This window comes from Lissotriton helveticus, chromosome 3_2 (genome assembly GCF_964261635.1).
Source record: "Lissotriton helveticus chromosome 3_2, aLisHel1.1, whole genome shotgun sequence".
In the NCBI taxonomy this organism is placed as follows: domain Eukaryota; kingdom Metazoa; phylum Chordata; class Amphibia; order Caudata; family Salamandridae; genus Lissotriton; species Lissotriton helveticus.
The window spans coordinates 345,580,442-345,595,225 of NC_136062.1; the positions used below are offsets into that span (position 1 = coordinate 345,580,442).

At 44.2% G+C, this 14,784-nt stretch overlaps 1 protein-coding gene across 1 annotated transcript in view; it reads right to left on the reverse strand.

Moving 5' to 3' along the window:
* Nucleotides 1-14,784, reverse strand: part of SLC17A6 (solute carrier family 17 member 6) — a 355,936-nt gene that overhangs the window by 326,346 nt on the left and 14,806 nt on the right. The window lies entirely within an intron of this gene.

Below are 14,784 nucleotides of genomic sequence, written 5' to 3' on the forward strand. Positions count from 1 at the left end.
ATTAGTGTCAAGGTACTGAGGTCGACGATGTTTCAATCCCATAACATAATAATGGGATCATCATCAGGACACAAGTAAGGCCTGAGGAAAATGCCTGCTGGAAGAAGAAGAAAGGAAAGTAAGAAAAAAAGGAAAGGTTTTACACATGTAGAAGTATCTAAGATGCTGTACATGAATAATGAACCATGCAGAAGTAGCCTAGGTGACTAATGACATTGTTCAGGCATGTTAATAGGTTCAACAAACATAAGAAATACACTGTTCCCCAGGAGGAGGTACTGAAACGGCGTAACCAAGCGGAAAAAAGGCAGCGTGCAGGGGGAAGAGAAAAAAGGGGGGATATTCCCCTTTCGGAACTGAAACCCTCACACACCCAGCAAGCTAGGTGTCATGCTTCATCATATGGGTTTTGCTCCTCGTCAGACTGGAGCTGCAATGTTTGATGGGCACCCATAAAGGGGCTCTTTATCGGAGATCTTTTGTTCCTGCCAGTTGGTGCATATGGGTATGAGGGCTGCAGGAAAAGTGTAGACGTGAGTGAGAGTGGTGAAGATTAAAAAAGGTTATTGAATCCACGGCAATCTTTATTGGTGTGGTACACCACCTTCTTAAATTAAACAGTGAGGCGACAGCTGGTGCAAAGATACAGTAGTGTCTATCTTACCTAAAGGTCGACATGGACATGTTTCATGCTTTGAGAGCAATTCGTCAGGACCTACAATATAAAATAAAAAAGTGCTACACAAACAGGAAGGGGAAATACTACCTTCCTCTAGAAGTTGGACTGCAGGCCAGATGGTCCTGCTCAGTCTAAGTGGGACCTAAGAAAGGGCGACATAAGGGGAAAAGAATTAACCCTCAATAGGCTCTATAGTTGGTGCAGGTCGCAACAGCTCAGTTACAGTGTTTATGGCCAGTGAGTAAGGAGCATGGGGTTACCCATCCTGTACCATGAGGTTTAAAGTACACAGTGATTGTATTAAACAATCTAATAAAAGGGAGACATCAGCAGTAAAAATCAGTGAGACTATGGATTACTATGCCTCAATTGTGAATGATACAATGACTCAATTGTGAACAATAAAAAGTGTCACCCATTGTTCGGATGTCTCACCCTACTAAGACCGACATGGGCGTCTCCAGTCTTCTCTGTAAAGCATGGCACCAGAGTGGTTGGTACCTTGGAGGGAAATGGGAGACATCTTCAGGGAAAAAGGTAATGGGCCCCGCTAAACGTAGTTATAAACAGACCCACACACCGGGGGTACACCGCGGAAGCCAGAAAGGTGGACATACCACTCTAACAAGCTGCTCGCGGTGAGACAGCAGGGACCGTTGGTAGACCATGTGGGCAGAAAGGCAGCACACCACCTTGGAGGACCCGCGCCGCACACCCCCATCAACCAAGAGGGGTCAACGAAGAGGAGATGCCGGACCACCGTAGAAGACGCATACCCACAGCACAACACAGTAGACAATTGCTCCCTGGTCCATGCGGTATCAAGGAGATAAAGCATCCCGCACGCACGAGGCAACCACAGAGTCACCCTCAATACTGGGAGGCTGCGGGCTGGCGGCAAAGAAGGTCATTGCATTAGATCGGCCCTGAGGGGCCTCTTACCTGTCCGAAGTACAGAACACGCCGAATCACCTACCCATACATCGGTGTCAGAGAGAAGCCGGGGCACTGTGGCACACTGGAACGTTACTTTTTAGCTCATTGTACCGGAACTCTCGTGACCCTGTATCACGTGGGGGCGGGGCCAACGGGGGTTATGTCAAGGCGTGGCCCAAGGGGGCGTCGCTCCTAAGCAAGGCTCGTGGATGCCCCTGTCACAGTGGCAGCCATGTTGTAGTGTGTGTGAATGCTGATCACTGCAACCCGCCTGGTTGCGCTATGTCACAACTCACTCATGGAATAGGCGTGGAGGGGTGTTAAAGATATCGGGAAACGATTCCCATGCGTTATCCAACCCCCCTAAAGGTGACCTCCAGTATGGTATCAAAGGACTGCATCACCCTCCATGAGGAGACTAAGGAGTAAGGTAGATACATGACAGTGTGGTTAAAATGAGACATAGGGTTTTAGGCCCTAGTTAGACAACCCCAAGGAATGGAGTCATTAAGCCCATTGGAATCAGTACCTAGACGGTGGACCCACCTCTGCTGTATCCTGAAGAGCGCCTGATGAGTAATCTGCTGATGTTCTTCCAGAATTGTCCACCGCAGGCTGTCCGCTGGGTAAAGTCTTGTGTGTGTTTTGTGGCATCGGATATTGCTCCTATGTTCATTGATACGCAGCTTGACCTGTCTCATGGTCATGCCTACATATCTCTTCCCACAGGGGCAGGTAAAGAGGTAGATACACCTGGGCGTTTTACAGTTTGTGTGTCGCTTCTGTTTCCACGTGAAGGTCTCAGTGAGTTTTAGCTCCTTGCTAGGGCTAGTTTGATTGCAGATGGCGCACCCGCCACAGGGAAAGTGACCTGTCACTGGGGGCAGATTCCAATGGGTTCTCTGAGTCACCGCTTCCTTATTCCTAGGTCTGGTGTGTATTAGTTGATCTTTAAGATTAGCTGTACGCTTGAATGCTAACCTGGGGCGGGGAAGTGAAAGAACACCCGAGTTAATGATGTACCAATGAATGATTATGGTATTCTTATGGTATGTGGAGTTTCTAGTGAAGAATGTCACACTGATAATGATCTCAGACTGTTCCTTGGTTCTTGTTTTCTCTTCCCCCTGCACGCTGCCTTTGTTCCGCTTGGTTACGCCGTTTCAGTACCTCCTCCTGGGGAACAGTGTATTTCTTATGTTTGTTTTTATGGTTCAAGGGCGTATACACTGGACCCCGTAAAATATTGCCCTTCTAACTCCCTCCTTTGTGGATACATGCTAATAGGTTCCTCTTGTGAGTTACAAAGATCTATACTAGGGGCCAGTAAAACAATCAAAGTAAATGGAAGACAGCCAGACCAAGGCTAATAGTTGGGTAAACTGACCATGTTGCAGAAGGCAAAATGGTGCCAAGCTATCACTATATAGGAAATCCAACCAAGGCTCAACCTTCGATAAAAAGGGTTAAAATTAATGTAAAAGTAATTACATTTGGTACTAAGAGCCCAAGGAAAAGCTCAACAACTGACCTAGATGGAGGTAGAGATTGCGTACCATAGATCAAATGAGCGAATCCGGGTGATCAACTAGAATGAAAGTTCATGGACGCTGGGAAAAAGGAGCGGAACAGGATCTATATAGTATCAATGAATTTAATATTATATACATCCAGGTGGCAAAGGTTGTGAAGCACCAGCATGGGGTACCATGCAAAAAGTAAACATGCACATTAACTACCTGACTTAGGAGAAGACAAGGTGTGTGTCCCCAATATGTGTTCAATCTGTCAAAAGTTAATGAAATTGGGACTTAGTATTCTAAAGGTCGGGACCCAACAATTACTCACCGACAAACAAGACTCACAAATATTTACTGGAAATGAATCATGCAGAGACAAAATCCAACCCGTACGGTTGCCATTTCACAGAGACACGAGGGTGGAGAGACGCTGAAGTAGCATACATGTCTCCTCGGCAAGCTTACTGGGATCAGTAAGCCTGCTACTTACTGAATGTTGCTGCAGCAATTGAAAACAAGTACTGAACATGTGCTCTCTCAGAATTAGGTAGTACAGCCCAGTAAAATCATCCAAATTCCTTTTTCCGATGCTCTCTCATCCTTTTTCGCCTCCATGGCCAGTTTCTTTTCCTCCTTCTACTGCTTTAGCCTAGCCAGCTCTAGCTTGAGCTTCCTTTCCTCCATTCTGTCCTCTAACTCCATTTGAGGCCAAGCCCCTGGAAGACACATTTTCCTGGATGGACAGGGATTTCTAATTCTGGGAGTAGGTTTCCCTCCTCCTTAACAGGCTTCACTCCAAGACCCTACTGTAGGTCCTGCTCCGATCTTTCCTCGTCATATTCTCCCTTCTCCTTATCTGTTGGTGACTGGTGGGCCTCTATCAATGCCCTCAATGCCTTCTGGAGCTCCACCTTCCCAGTGCTCCTTTTGGGAAGGTGGCAAAACTCCTGGAGCTCAGCCAGAGTATAGCTCTCCATGTTGATACGGTCAAAATCCATCTTTGCTGGTGGGGCCACAGACACAATCATGTAGAGCAGGAACACATTTGAAAACAATATAAAGGCTAATCAGGCAGAATTTAAAGTGTTAATTGTTCTTATATATGGGACTGTGGTGTACACCAAATCACTGTATTGCGCTGCACAAACAAAAGTACTATCCCACCGCTGCCACCAATGTAAGAAATTGGGTTACTGGTTGACGGGTGTGTGAGCCATAGTCAAGCAGCATCCACAATCCTAGTCAGGGACCCAAATTAGTGTGTGCTCAACCCTCTGGTAGCTTGGCACAGAGCGGTCAGGCTTAACTTAGAGGCAATGTGTTAAGTATTTGTGTAACACTTCAAACAGTAAAACTGTGAAAACATAAAAAACCCAGGTTAGAACAATAGAGCTGAGTTTAATAATTAAAATAAGACCAAAATGACAAAAATCCAATCAGTAGAACTGGAGTAAATGAGGTTTTGAAGAATAAACTCTAAAATTGTGCCTAAAAGCAGAAAGTGTGGCTATCTGGTCATGCTGAACCAGGTCAAAGTCAATAGTTTAGGCCGACCGCGTTAGAGTGAGGGTCAGATACAGTCCCAGATTAGCCCTGTTGTGGGTTTACCTGCTCATGTTTTGTGCACAAAGGGTCCAGGGCATGAGAGGCACCCTTTTGGGGTCAGGAACTTACAGCAGCCAGGCCTTGGAACTGATGGAAGAGCCATTTATGTCCATGAGGCTCAGATCTGGAGGCTAACAGACTAGCCCTTTGAGTCACTCTGGGTTCCTGGGTTCAGGATGTTTCCCGGGCAAGAGGGCAGCAAGCTTTTGAGCCGCTGTCTAGGAGAGTGGCAGTTCTTTGTAGCCACACAGCACTCTTTCTCCTGGCAGAGTATCCACAAGTCCAGAAGTGTACTGAAGAGCTGCTGTCTGGGGTATTCCTTTTATACCCTGGTGCCTTTATTCTGGAAGGAAGGAGAACCTTCTAGACAGTTGCTTTGATGTGTATGGAATTCCTGCCTCCTTTGCCGTGGCTCCAAGCTGGATGAAGTGCAGGGTTGTTAGACCCTTTGTGTGAAGGCAGAGTGCAAGCTATTCAGTTGCAATATGGCTGTGCTCAGCTCTGCCCCCATCCTGCCAGTAGATGACCCTGGCTGGCACACCTAAACCCCCTATTGTGTGGCTATCCCGCGGAAAAACTGAATGCCATATATTTTAATCGCCCGCTCTATCCCCAAACATGCACTGGAAATCTGGTCTCTTCTTGACTTAACAGCCCCAGACATCTGTTTTCTCGCTGAGACTTGGTTGCACGAATATGCCACTTCCGATTAAGCATGGGCGTAAAATCCGTTCCGCTCGCGGATTTTGCGGATTTTCGGTAAATTCGCAATCCGTGAACTCTCGCGAGCTTGCCGAAAATTCGTAAAATCCGTGCGAAGCGGATTTTTTGCTTGGTCGCACTTGCCCACTAGAAAACTATACAATTTCGTGATAGTAAATACTTGCGAACACGTAGATGCGGCGGACAGCGACAATCTCGCAATTGCGAAATTGCAAAATTTGCAATTTCACACAAGAAATCCACCAGCAGGCAGCATAAACCTTGAAAATTATGATTTTTATCAGAATAACTCCTCAGGTTGACATTTGCCTGCACTTTTTCTTTGCAAGGAGTCCATTTTGGGGGGTGGGGGTGGGAGGAAGGAAGTGCCCCACAGTCTCCAACTTCCTGTTCCTGTCCACCAGGCTCCTCCCAGTGCTTTCTTCATGTGCTGGTTACTATGATTTGGATCTTGACCTGGAAGGATTACTTTTGTGGATGCTGCTGGATATTTGGATTTTTGCAAAACTGAAAGCACTCAGCAGGTGCAAAAGTTCAATCTTATCATTAGTAACCATTCCCTGTAGTGCTTCCTGAGGGGCCCCTTCAGAGTTCATTTGCCTACTTGCAACTATTCTATGACCCTGCTCTGACCCTCACAGCAGGCTCAGAGAATAGCTACAAGTATACAACAAAGGTCCTGATAAAAAAAATTGCACTGCAACAGAAAGCAATTACAGACAAAACTGAAAGAACTCAGCAGGTGCAAAAGTTCAATCTTATCATTAGTAACCATTCCCTGTAGTGCTTCCTGAGGGGCCCCTTCAGAGTTCAGCAAATTACAGATAAGGAAGCAGGTGCCAGCCAGACTGGAAGTTTAAATTCAGTGACACATTAATCAACCCCAAATTAATTCATGTCAGTTGAAGCAGGGCAGGTGTGCTTGCTTTTTTTCACCCCCATAATCTACAGTGATAAACCAACCAGAGGGTGGCAGTGATGTACCAGAGGGTGGCATGGGTGTACCAGAGGGTGGCAGTGGTGAAACAGAGGGTGCTGTGAACCTGTGATGATGAACCAGATGTAGAAACAACATAGTCGCGGCCGTTGCGAGCCGACAAGTAAGTTCGCAATTGCGAACTGGTACAGAACCCTCGCGAACTGGCAGAAATCCTTGCAAACACAAAAGAAAATCCGCAAATTCGCGGATTTTGCGGATTGCGAATCCGTAAATACGCAAGTTCGCGGATTGCCAATTCGTAAAATCCGCCCATGCTTACTTCCGATATACATAGCTCTTTCCAGCCAGAGTACAAAATAACACGACTCGACAGGAAAGAAACTAGGGGGGGGGATTATTGACTGCAACTAAAATAAATGTAAATGTGGTTAGTTTGGAAAACTTTGTCTTCAACTATCTAGAAATTATCATATTTAAGATTGAGGGACAACCGAACAATGTTTGGAAAGGAGCCTTAATGTACTGACCCCCTGGTGCCAAAGGAGACTTTGCAAATAAGCTACTTAAAATAATTGCACCACATGTTCTAGCCTCTGATAGATTTCTTCTAGTAGGCGATTTCAACTATCATGCGGAAATACAATCTGATTCGGACACCGGAAAGCTAACCAACATGAACACTCTGGGCCTTGATCAGAAGGTCACAGGCCCCACACATATAGCTGGCCACGCGTTGGGCCTCCTCTTTTCGAATTCCCCTGATATAATAGCAGACCCTCCCATCCCATTACTCTGGACAGACCACTATTTATTTAAATTTTCTTTTCCCATGACCATAACAAAAACAGCATTAGAAAATGAATTCACATTATGCAGACCCCTGATAAAAATCACCTGCCCATGTTCTTAAAAATTTTTCATCTAGACACACAATTTTCTACTTCAAGTGCTAGTATTGCAGCACTTCAATTTGACAAAGCCATAGAGACAGCATTGGATAAAATTGCTCCTCTGAGCAAAGTCAAGCGCAAGATTAGAACTGCCCCCTGGTTCACAGAGCAATTGAAAATCATGAAATCTAAATGCAGAACTGCGGAGAAAAAATGGCGGAAAAGTAAAGATCAGGCAGACCGGAAAACATACAAATTATTGCTCTCTAGCTATATGAGTGACATAAAGTCAACAAAGAGAGCAATCCTTACGGAGCGGATAAATAAAGCTCAAAATTCCTCTAAAGAACTCTTTCAAATCATGAAAGTATTTACCATCTCCAGTAGTCCGTTAGTAACTCCGAATTCCATAGAGTGGGCCAACGCGCTGTCTAAATTCTTTGAGGACAAAATCACTACTATTCACGTCTCTTTTCCTTCCCATCAAAACCCAATTCAGTCCGATGCCCTGGCAACATCGCTACCTGATCCCTCCTACATAATGGATGAATTTGCAAAATTTGATTGCGATGTGACCATGTCTGTGGGGCTGAAAATAAAGTCTGGGTCTCCTTCTGATCACATTTCCCCCAAACTTTTTTCAAAACTTGCGCTGGCACTAGTGGAACATCTCACAAACCTTTTCAACAAATCATTCACGGATGCAGACTTCCCCACAATATGGAAAGCAGCAAAAATTAGACCTATTTTGAAAAAGCCTGCGGCCGACCTCAACGTTCTTTTAAATTTTTGGCCCATCTCATTACTTCCATATTTTGGAAAAATGCTCGAATCCTTTGTCAATAATCAGCTTGTGAGCCACCTCGAAAATCATGGACTCCTGGACCCTTCGCAATCTGATTTTAGGGCACTACAGAGCACGGAAACTGCGCTGGTCGAGGTTGCTGACAATATCAGACTGGCATTGGATAAACGCCAGTCAACCATCCTCATCCTGCTCGACCCATCTGCGGCCTTTGACACCATCTCCTACCGCATCTTAATTCAATGGCTGTGGGAGATTGGTGTCAGAGGAAACGCCCTAAAATGGTTATCCAGCTACCTATCCGATCGCACAACAGCGGTCCAGATCGATAAAAACAGAGCAGACGAAAGACCTGTTAAGATGGGCGTTCCACAAGGCTCTATTTTGAGCCCAACGCTTTTGAATGTCTATATGACCCCATTGGTTAAAGTGATTAGAACTTATGGCTATGATGTTCTGTCCTATGCCGACGATACCCAGATCTTAGTCACACTGGGCCCTGATCCAAATGAAACCAAACAACGTTTCAAAAACTGCCTGACTCATGTCGAGGAATGGATGAATATCAATCACCTCCAGTTAAATGGCAGCAAATCAGAAATCATGCTCTTCGGCAAAGCGGCAGAACACTGGACTCATTACTGGTGGCCAAATAATTCAGGCAACTGTCCAGTGCCTAAGGAATCAGTTCGAAATTTGGACTTCTACATGAACAATATATTGTCCATGGAAAACCAAATCAACCACATCATAGGTACCTGCTTCAGACTAATGCGTAGCTTGAGGAAGATTTTCAAGTGGATTCCCGTTCAGGCCCGGAAACCCTTAGTTCAGGGTCTAATTATAAATAGAATGGACTACGGGAACGCGCTCTTAGCCACCATTAAAGAAACACCATCTGAGCAGGCTCCAGGTTCTTCAGAACACTGCAGCTCGGCTGGTACAAAACCTCCCGTGAAGAACTTCATCAGCCACTTGCCTGAGAAGCCTTCATTGGCATCCGGTGAAAATGCGTATCCTTTTTAAAACTCCATGCCTGGCCCATAGACACATGTATGAAAGAGTCCCTAGATACTGGTCAAAAAAACTAAGATGGTATCAGCCTCAAAGAAAACTCAGATCCAGCAATGAATTCCAACTGACACCTTTATGAATATAAACCCCCAGAAACAGCGGCCGTGCATTTTCTTTTTCAGTTCCTGCTTCGTGGAATAAAATGCCCCTCCACCTCTGTATTATCCCAGAACACAGCTGTTTCTGTAAGAAGCTAAAAACCTGGCTTTTTGCAAACTAACTGTCCTGCCCCTCCTGTCAGAGTCGTCTGCAAGCGCCATGAGACTCTCCGGATGTGATTTGTGCACTATACAAATGTCCCTGACTTGACTATCCGGGATGAATCCACAAAGTTTAGCTGTCAGCTACACCTAGTCATGTGACCCACAACAGGACAACTTTCTAAACATGGCATGTTCAGAATTGCAATTTAAAATCTAAATTAAGCATAAGTTAGGATTGTAAACTGTGATTCCAGTGACACCAAACATGAACTGCTTATCTTTTCCCACTTGGTATTTACATTTATAAAAATAGAATAAGGCAACTCCTATGTTATCCTATTGGGGAGATAGGCCTTTCAGTAATGAAAATGAACTTAAGAGTTTTTTACTACCAGGACTTATAAAATGTTAAAGTACATGTCCTGCTTGTGAAATACATTGCATCTTGCCCTTTGGACCGTTCAGGGCCTATCCTAGGGATGACTAATATGTATTAAATAGGGAGGTTTGGGCCTGACAAAATGATTATTATGCCAGGGTAAAAGGGCAGTTTAAAACTGCATACACTGGCTCTGCATTGGCAGGCCTTAGACATGTTTTAAGGGCTACTTAAGTGGGAGGCACACTCAGTGCTGCAGACCCGCTAGTAGCATTTCATTTACAGGCCCTGAACACAGGTAGTGCCACTTTCCTAAGGACTTATGAGTAAATTAAATATGTCATTAGGGTATAAGCCAATGTTACCATGTTTTAGAGGAGAGAATATAAGACAATGTTACCATGTTTTAGAGGAGAGAGCACAAACACTTTAGTACTGGATACCGGTGATAGAGTGCACAGAATCCTAAGGCCAACAAAAATTATTTCAGCAAAATGGAAGAGGAGAGGCAAAACGTTTGGGGGAAGACCACCATACGTTATGTATGTGCAGGGCTATAAATGAGCAATACAAGCAGTAGCAAGTAAAACGCAAAAGCACAAAATTATTCATTCACAAATTATCTGTTCTTATACAAAACATCCAATCCTAGTTCATATAAAAGTATGGGAGTATTTATTTTGTGACTGTGAGAGGTTTGACCTCGATATACCTCTCTCCAAAACCTGTAACCACTGCACTCATTGACTGTACCATTTGTGTGACCTTAAATAGGACCCTCTGCCATTCACTAAGGTCTGGGTTGCACAAATACCACATATATACATGCATAGATACATATATAAATGCATACATTTCACAAATACTGCAAAATTAACGTGGCAAATTAATGGTGTCAGTTTCATATACTGATCATGCACAGGGGGTTTATGAAGACAATAAAATCTCCAATAATACATTAGCTGGGATTTGGGTGAAGAATCATGGAAATCCAATTACCAGACGGAATCACATTCATCATGGACGAGATGTTGCGGTTTTTACATTTGATCATGGCATGGTAAGAGTGGGTTCTAAATCTTGGAATATTGGTGAAATCAAATGTTTTAGATATTTGGCCTAGTCATTAGACACTGCCTTGTCTTATTGTGTCATATTTAGTCTTTATGACTTCTTGCATACATTTTTACACTTGATGTGGCATAATATACTCAAGTGCCCCTGGCCAGCAAACCTAATCTTGATGATTGGCTCCCCAGCTACCAAGCAACCCTGAACCCCTGCCCAGGCCGCTTAAGGGTTTGCTGGGTGAACCCCAAAAACATTCACCTCCATTTTGTGTGAGCTGCAGTTTCCCTGTGCCCAGATAACAGTGCTCCTACGATCAGGAGGTGGTAAAGCGGCAGACTAGTGCTGTCTCTTTCCTAAAAAAAAGTTTAAAAAATGATTTTTCTTACCTATGAGTGCCTTTTTTTTTGCTGTTTTGATTGTGGTCGTAACAGATTAAAAATTGTAATTTTAACTTGCCTGTGATTGCACAATTTCCCATCTGTTTTCTGTTGAAAATTGTGGTTTTTACTGGGCCCTGTTTTTATTTAACCTGTTGAATTGAGGGATGTGTAGTCCAAAATATGTAGCTTTTTTCCTTTCATTCCCTGTGACTATCTATTTTTCCCTCATAATTTCTTCCTTTCTCTGTGCTCAGACCTCCACCCCCAGCTCCCATTTTGTGTTAGCAAGTGAGTGAAACCAACCCCCCCTTTTACCTCCCCTAGCAACAAGGATTTTTCCAAATCGGAATGTGAACAGAGGATGCTCTGAGACAGCAGTAATCTGTTGTGAGCTGTTTAAGCTGTGTTTGTAGGGATTGTCCACTCACTTTTTGGCTAGTGAGTAATGTTTTATACAAACAGTAGTATTGAGCTATTACGTGCAGAAGTTCAAAGTGTGGATTGAGCCTGTCTGTCTCCTAGGAGATTCTGAATAGAGGAGCAGCTTCCAACTCCCTGGCCAGCAAACCTTGTCTGAGGTCGCTGGGACCTATTGGATTAGGGTTAGTGTTCTCATTGATTGGGTATTCGAGGATTCTGATTGGTTCCTGGGTCAGTGATTCAGTTAATATAGAGATGAGACTAGGGACTAGGGTTAGGTTTGCTATTGGTAGTAGGTGTTGGAAATGGCCCTTTTTGTAAGGTTATCCCCAAACGTTTTGCTTCTTCCTCCTTTGTTATTCCTGACCTGTGGTTGTTGGCTATAGGCCTCTTGGAACTTTACCACTGCTGATCAGTGCTAAAGGTAATATTATTGCTGTGTAAATTGTAATTGTGATTGGTTATCCACGATTGGCTCATTTGTTTTACCAGAAGGTCCCTAGTAAAGTGTACTGAGTGTGCCAGGGCTGGTAATTCAAATGCTACTAGTGGGCTTGCAGCACTGATTGTGCCACCCACATACGTAGCGCTGAAAAGAGGTTTCAGGCCTGCCATCGCAGTACCTGTGCACAGTTTGCTAACTGCCATGTCGACCTGGCCAGTGTACTCACTTGCCAGGCCTTACCCTTCTCTTTCCTTACACCTAGGACACCCCTATAGTATGCCCAAGGTACACCCCTGGGCAGGGTGCAGTGTATGTAAAAGGTAGGACATGTACTAGTGTGGATAACATGTCCTGATAGTGAAATAGTGCAAGTTCCGTTTTTCACTATTGAAAGGCTATCTTGCCCATGGTACAGAATGGGGAATGATGTGTAACATGTTTACCTGCATATCTTCCCGTAGAAGCAAGATAGAATATTGAAATCTGGCACCCCTGAACTCAGAATTTAATAACACATATTTTAGGAGAGATGGTTTTTAAATTCAGTGTTTGAAAAAAACACTTTTAGAAAGTGGCTATTTTCTTGTTCAACCTTTCTGTGTGTCTGGTTGGGGATTGACTGTCTGGTTTGAGAGTGACAGGTGCTGGGGTGGCTCCAGGAGTCTGGGTGAGTCAGCACTAGGCTGAATAGACCTATATGCATATAGATTGGTGGGAGGCATAGCACCAGGGTCTGAATAGGGCTGTGCCTGCCTTCCACGATGCTGGCTTCACCTTCTGTGGTGCGTCTGATGACCCTGGGCCACACTGACAAAGGAAGAAGTTGGGCACGGGCAGAATGCAACCCGATCTGGTTTGGACTGGGTCCAGGACCCCTCAGACATATAAAACAAAGACTTTTGGGGTATAAATATGCGAGCTGAAACCCCAGAAAGTTAGACTACTTTTTGAGTCAAGGAGGAACCTTTGCTGAGGAGAAAAGCTGAAGGGCTGAAGGCGAAAACTGCCCTTGCTGTGTGTCTGGGGTTGGCCTGCAGTTGTAATTCTGCCAAAGGGAGGAGAATAACTTTGCTGTGTGCTGTGTCCCCTGCTTGAAGAGAGGACTGTGCTGTGTGCTTTGCCCTGAATGGAAAGTCTCCAAGGACCTGAGAAGATCTGGCTTCCTGTTGTGGAAACACATGTATATAATAGTTTACAAAACTACTTTGTGATCAAGAGGAGTGACTGCCAAAAAAGATCAGCTGAAGAGAATGTGATGTTGTACTGCCCTTGCTGTATGTCTGGGGTTGGCCAACAGTTTGCTGTTTCTACTGAGAAGAGAACTAAAGGACTTTGCTGTGTGCTGTTTCCTCTGCTTGAAGAAATACTTTGCTGTGTGCTGTGTCCCTCCGTAGAAAAGTCTCCAAGGGCTTCAGAAAAGCTGGCCTCCTGTTTCTAAAGTCCCAGGCACAAAAGGCCTTTGGGATTTCCACACAAGGTCCAAGCTATCATCTCCCTTGTTCTGTCCAAACTCTATTACGCCAATAGCCTCTACCACGGATCACCTTTAATGACCATGAAAAGACTACAACAGATTCAGAATTCGGCTGCCAGACTTCTATTGCATATTGCACTGTGAGACCACTTCTCCCCTGCCTAGAAAGCCCTTCATTGGTTGCCGATTGCCAAAAGATCAACGTTCAAGCTGCTTTGTATCACAAACAAAGCGATACATTGAATGGGACCGCTCTTCATCAGGAATAAAATCACAAAACACATTCAAGAAAGGAACCTCCATGCTAGAATGGCACCTCGCATCAAAATCCCAAGATACAAGAAAAAAACTATGGGTGGTTCATCCTCTGTTCAAGCAGCCAAACTATGGAACTCTTTACCCCCTAACATAAGACCCACGGACAACCAACTTATCTTCAGAAAACTACTCAAGAATTGGCACTTCTCCACATAAGCACCATACACAAACAGAAACACACAGCATATCACTCTATATATAAGCAGTTATTTGTTGTATAAATATGTACCTATATATGTGTATTGCTTTGAATAAACATGAAAAATAATTGTTTTTTTTAATAAATAAATATTTTTTAAGTACATTTAAAAACCAGTTTATATAATGCATCTTTAATCTAATTTAATTTAATTTAATTTAATTTAAGAAGTTTTCTATAGCGCTAGCCAGACCCCAGGGTATCAGAGCGCTTTACAGTCGGTACAGCACAGATTATCAACAGATAAAGAATAGAGGGGAGACATATCCACAGAGCAGCGAAAAAAGTAGTGAAAGAGCAACACATTGAGGTAAATTACATTTTCAGGGAACTTCAGAGTCTTAGAGCTGGAGCGGAGCTCGATCATTGTTAATTGCTCCCCACTATCCATTTCCAAAGGAGCGGTTGAGGAACAGGTCTTTGAGTTGGCGTTTGAATTCTACATAAGAGGGAATGATTCTGATATGCGGGGGGATGGCATTCCAGATTCTGGGAGCGCTTCCAGTGAAAGATCGGTCAGCAGTTTTTTTCTTTCTGGTCTTAGCTGGGATGAGTAGAAGGGAGTTTGAGCTTCTTAGGTTCCTGGACTGACCTGCTTTTATGAGTTTTTTTGCCAGGTAATCTGGTTTGCCGGTGTGAAGGGCTTTATGGGTGAGGCAAGCTGTTCTGAAGCTAATCCGCATTTCTGCTGGGAGTCATTTCAGTTCCTTGAGTGCGGGGTAG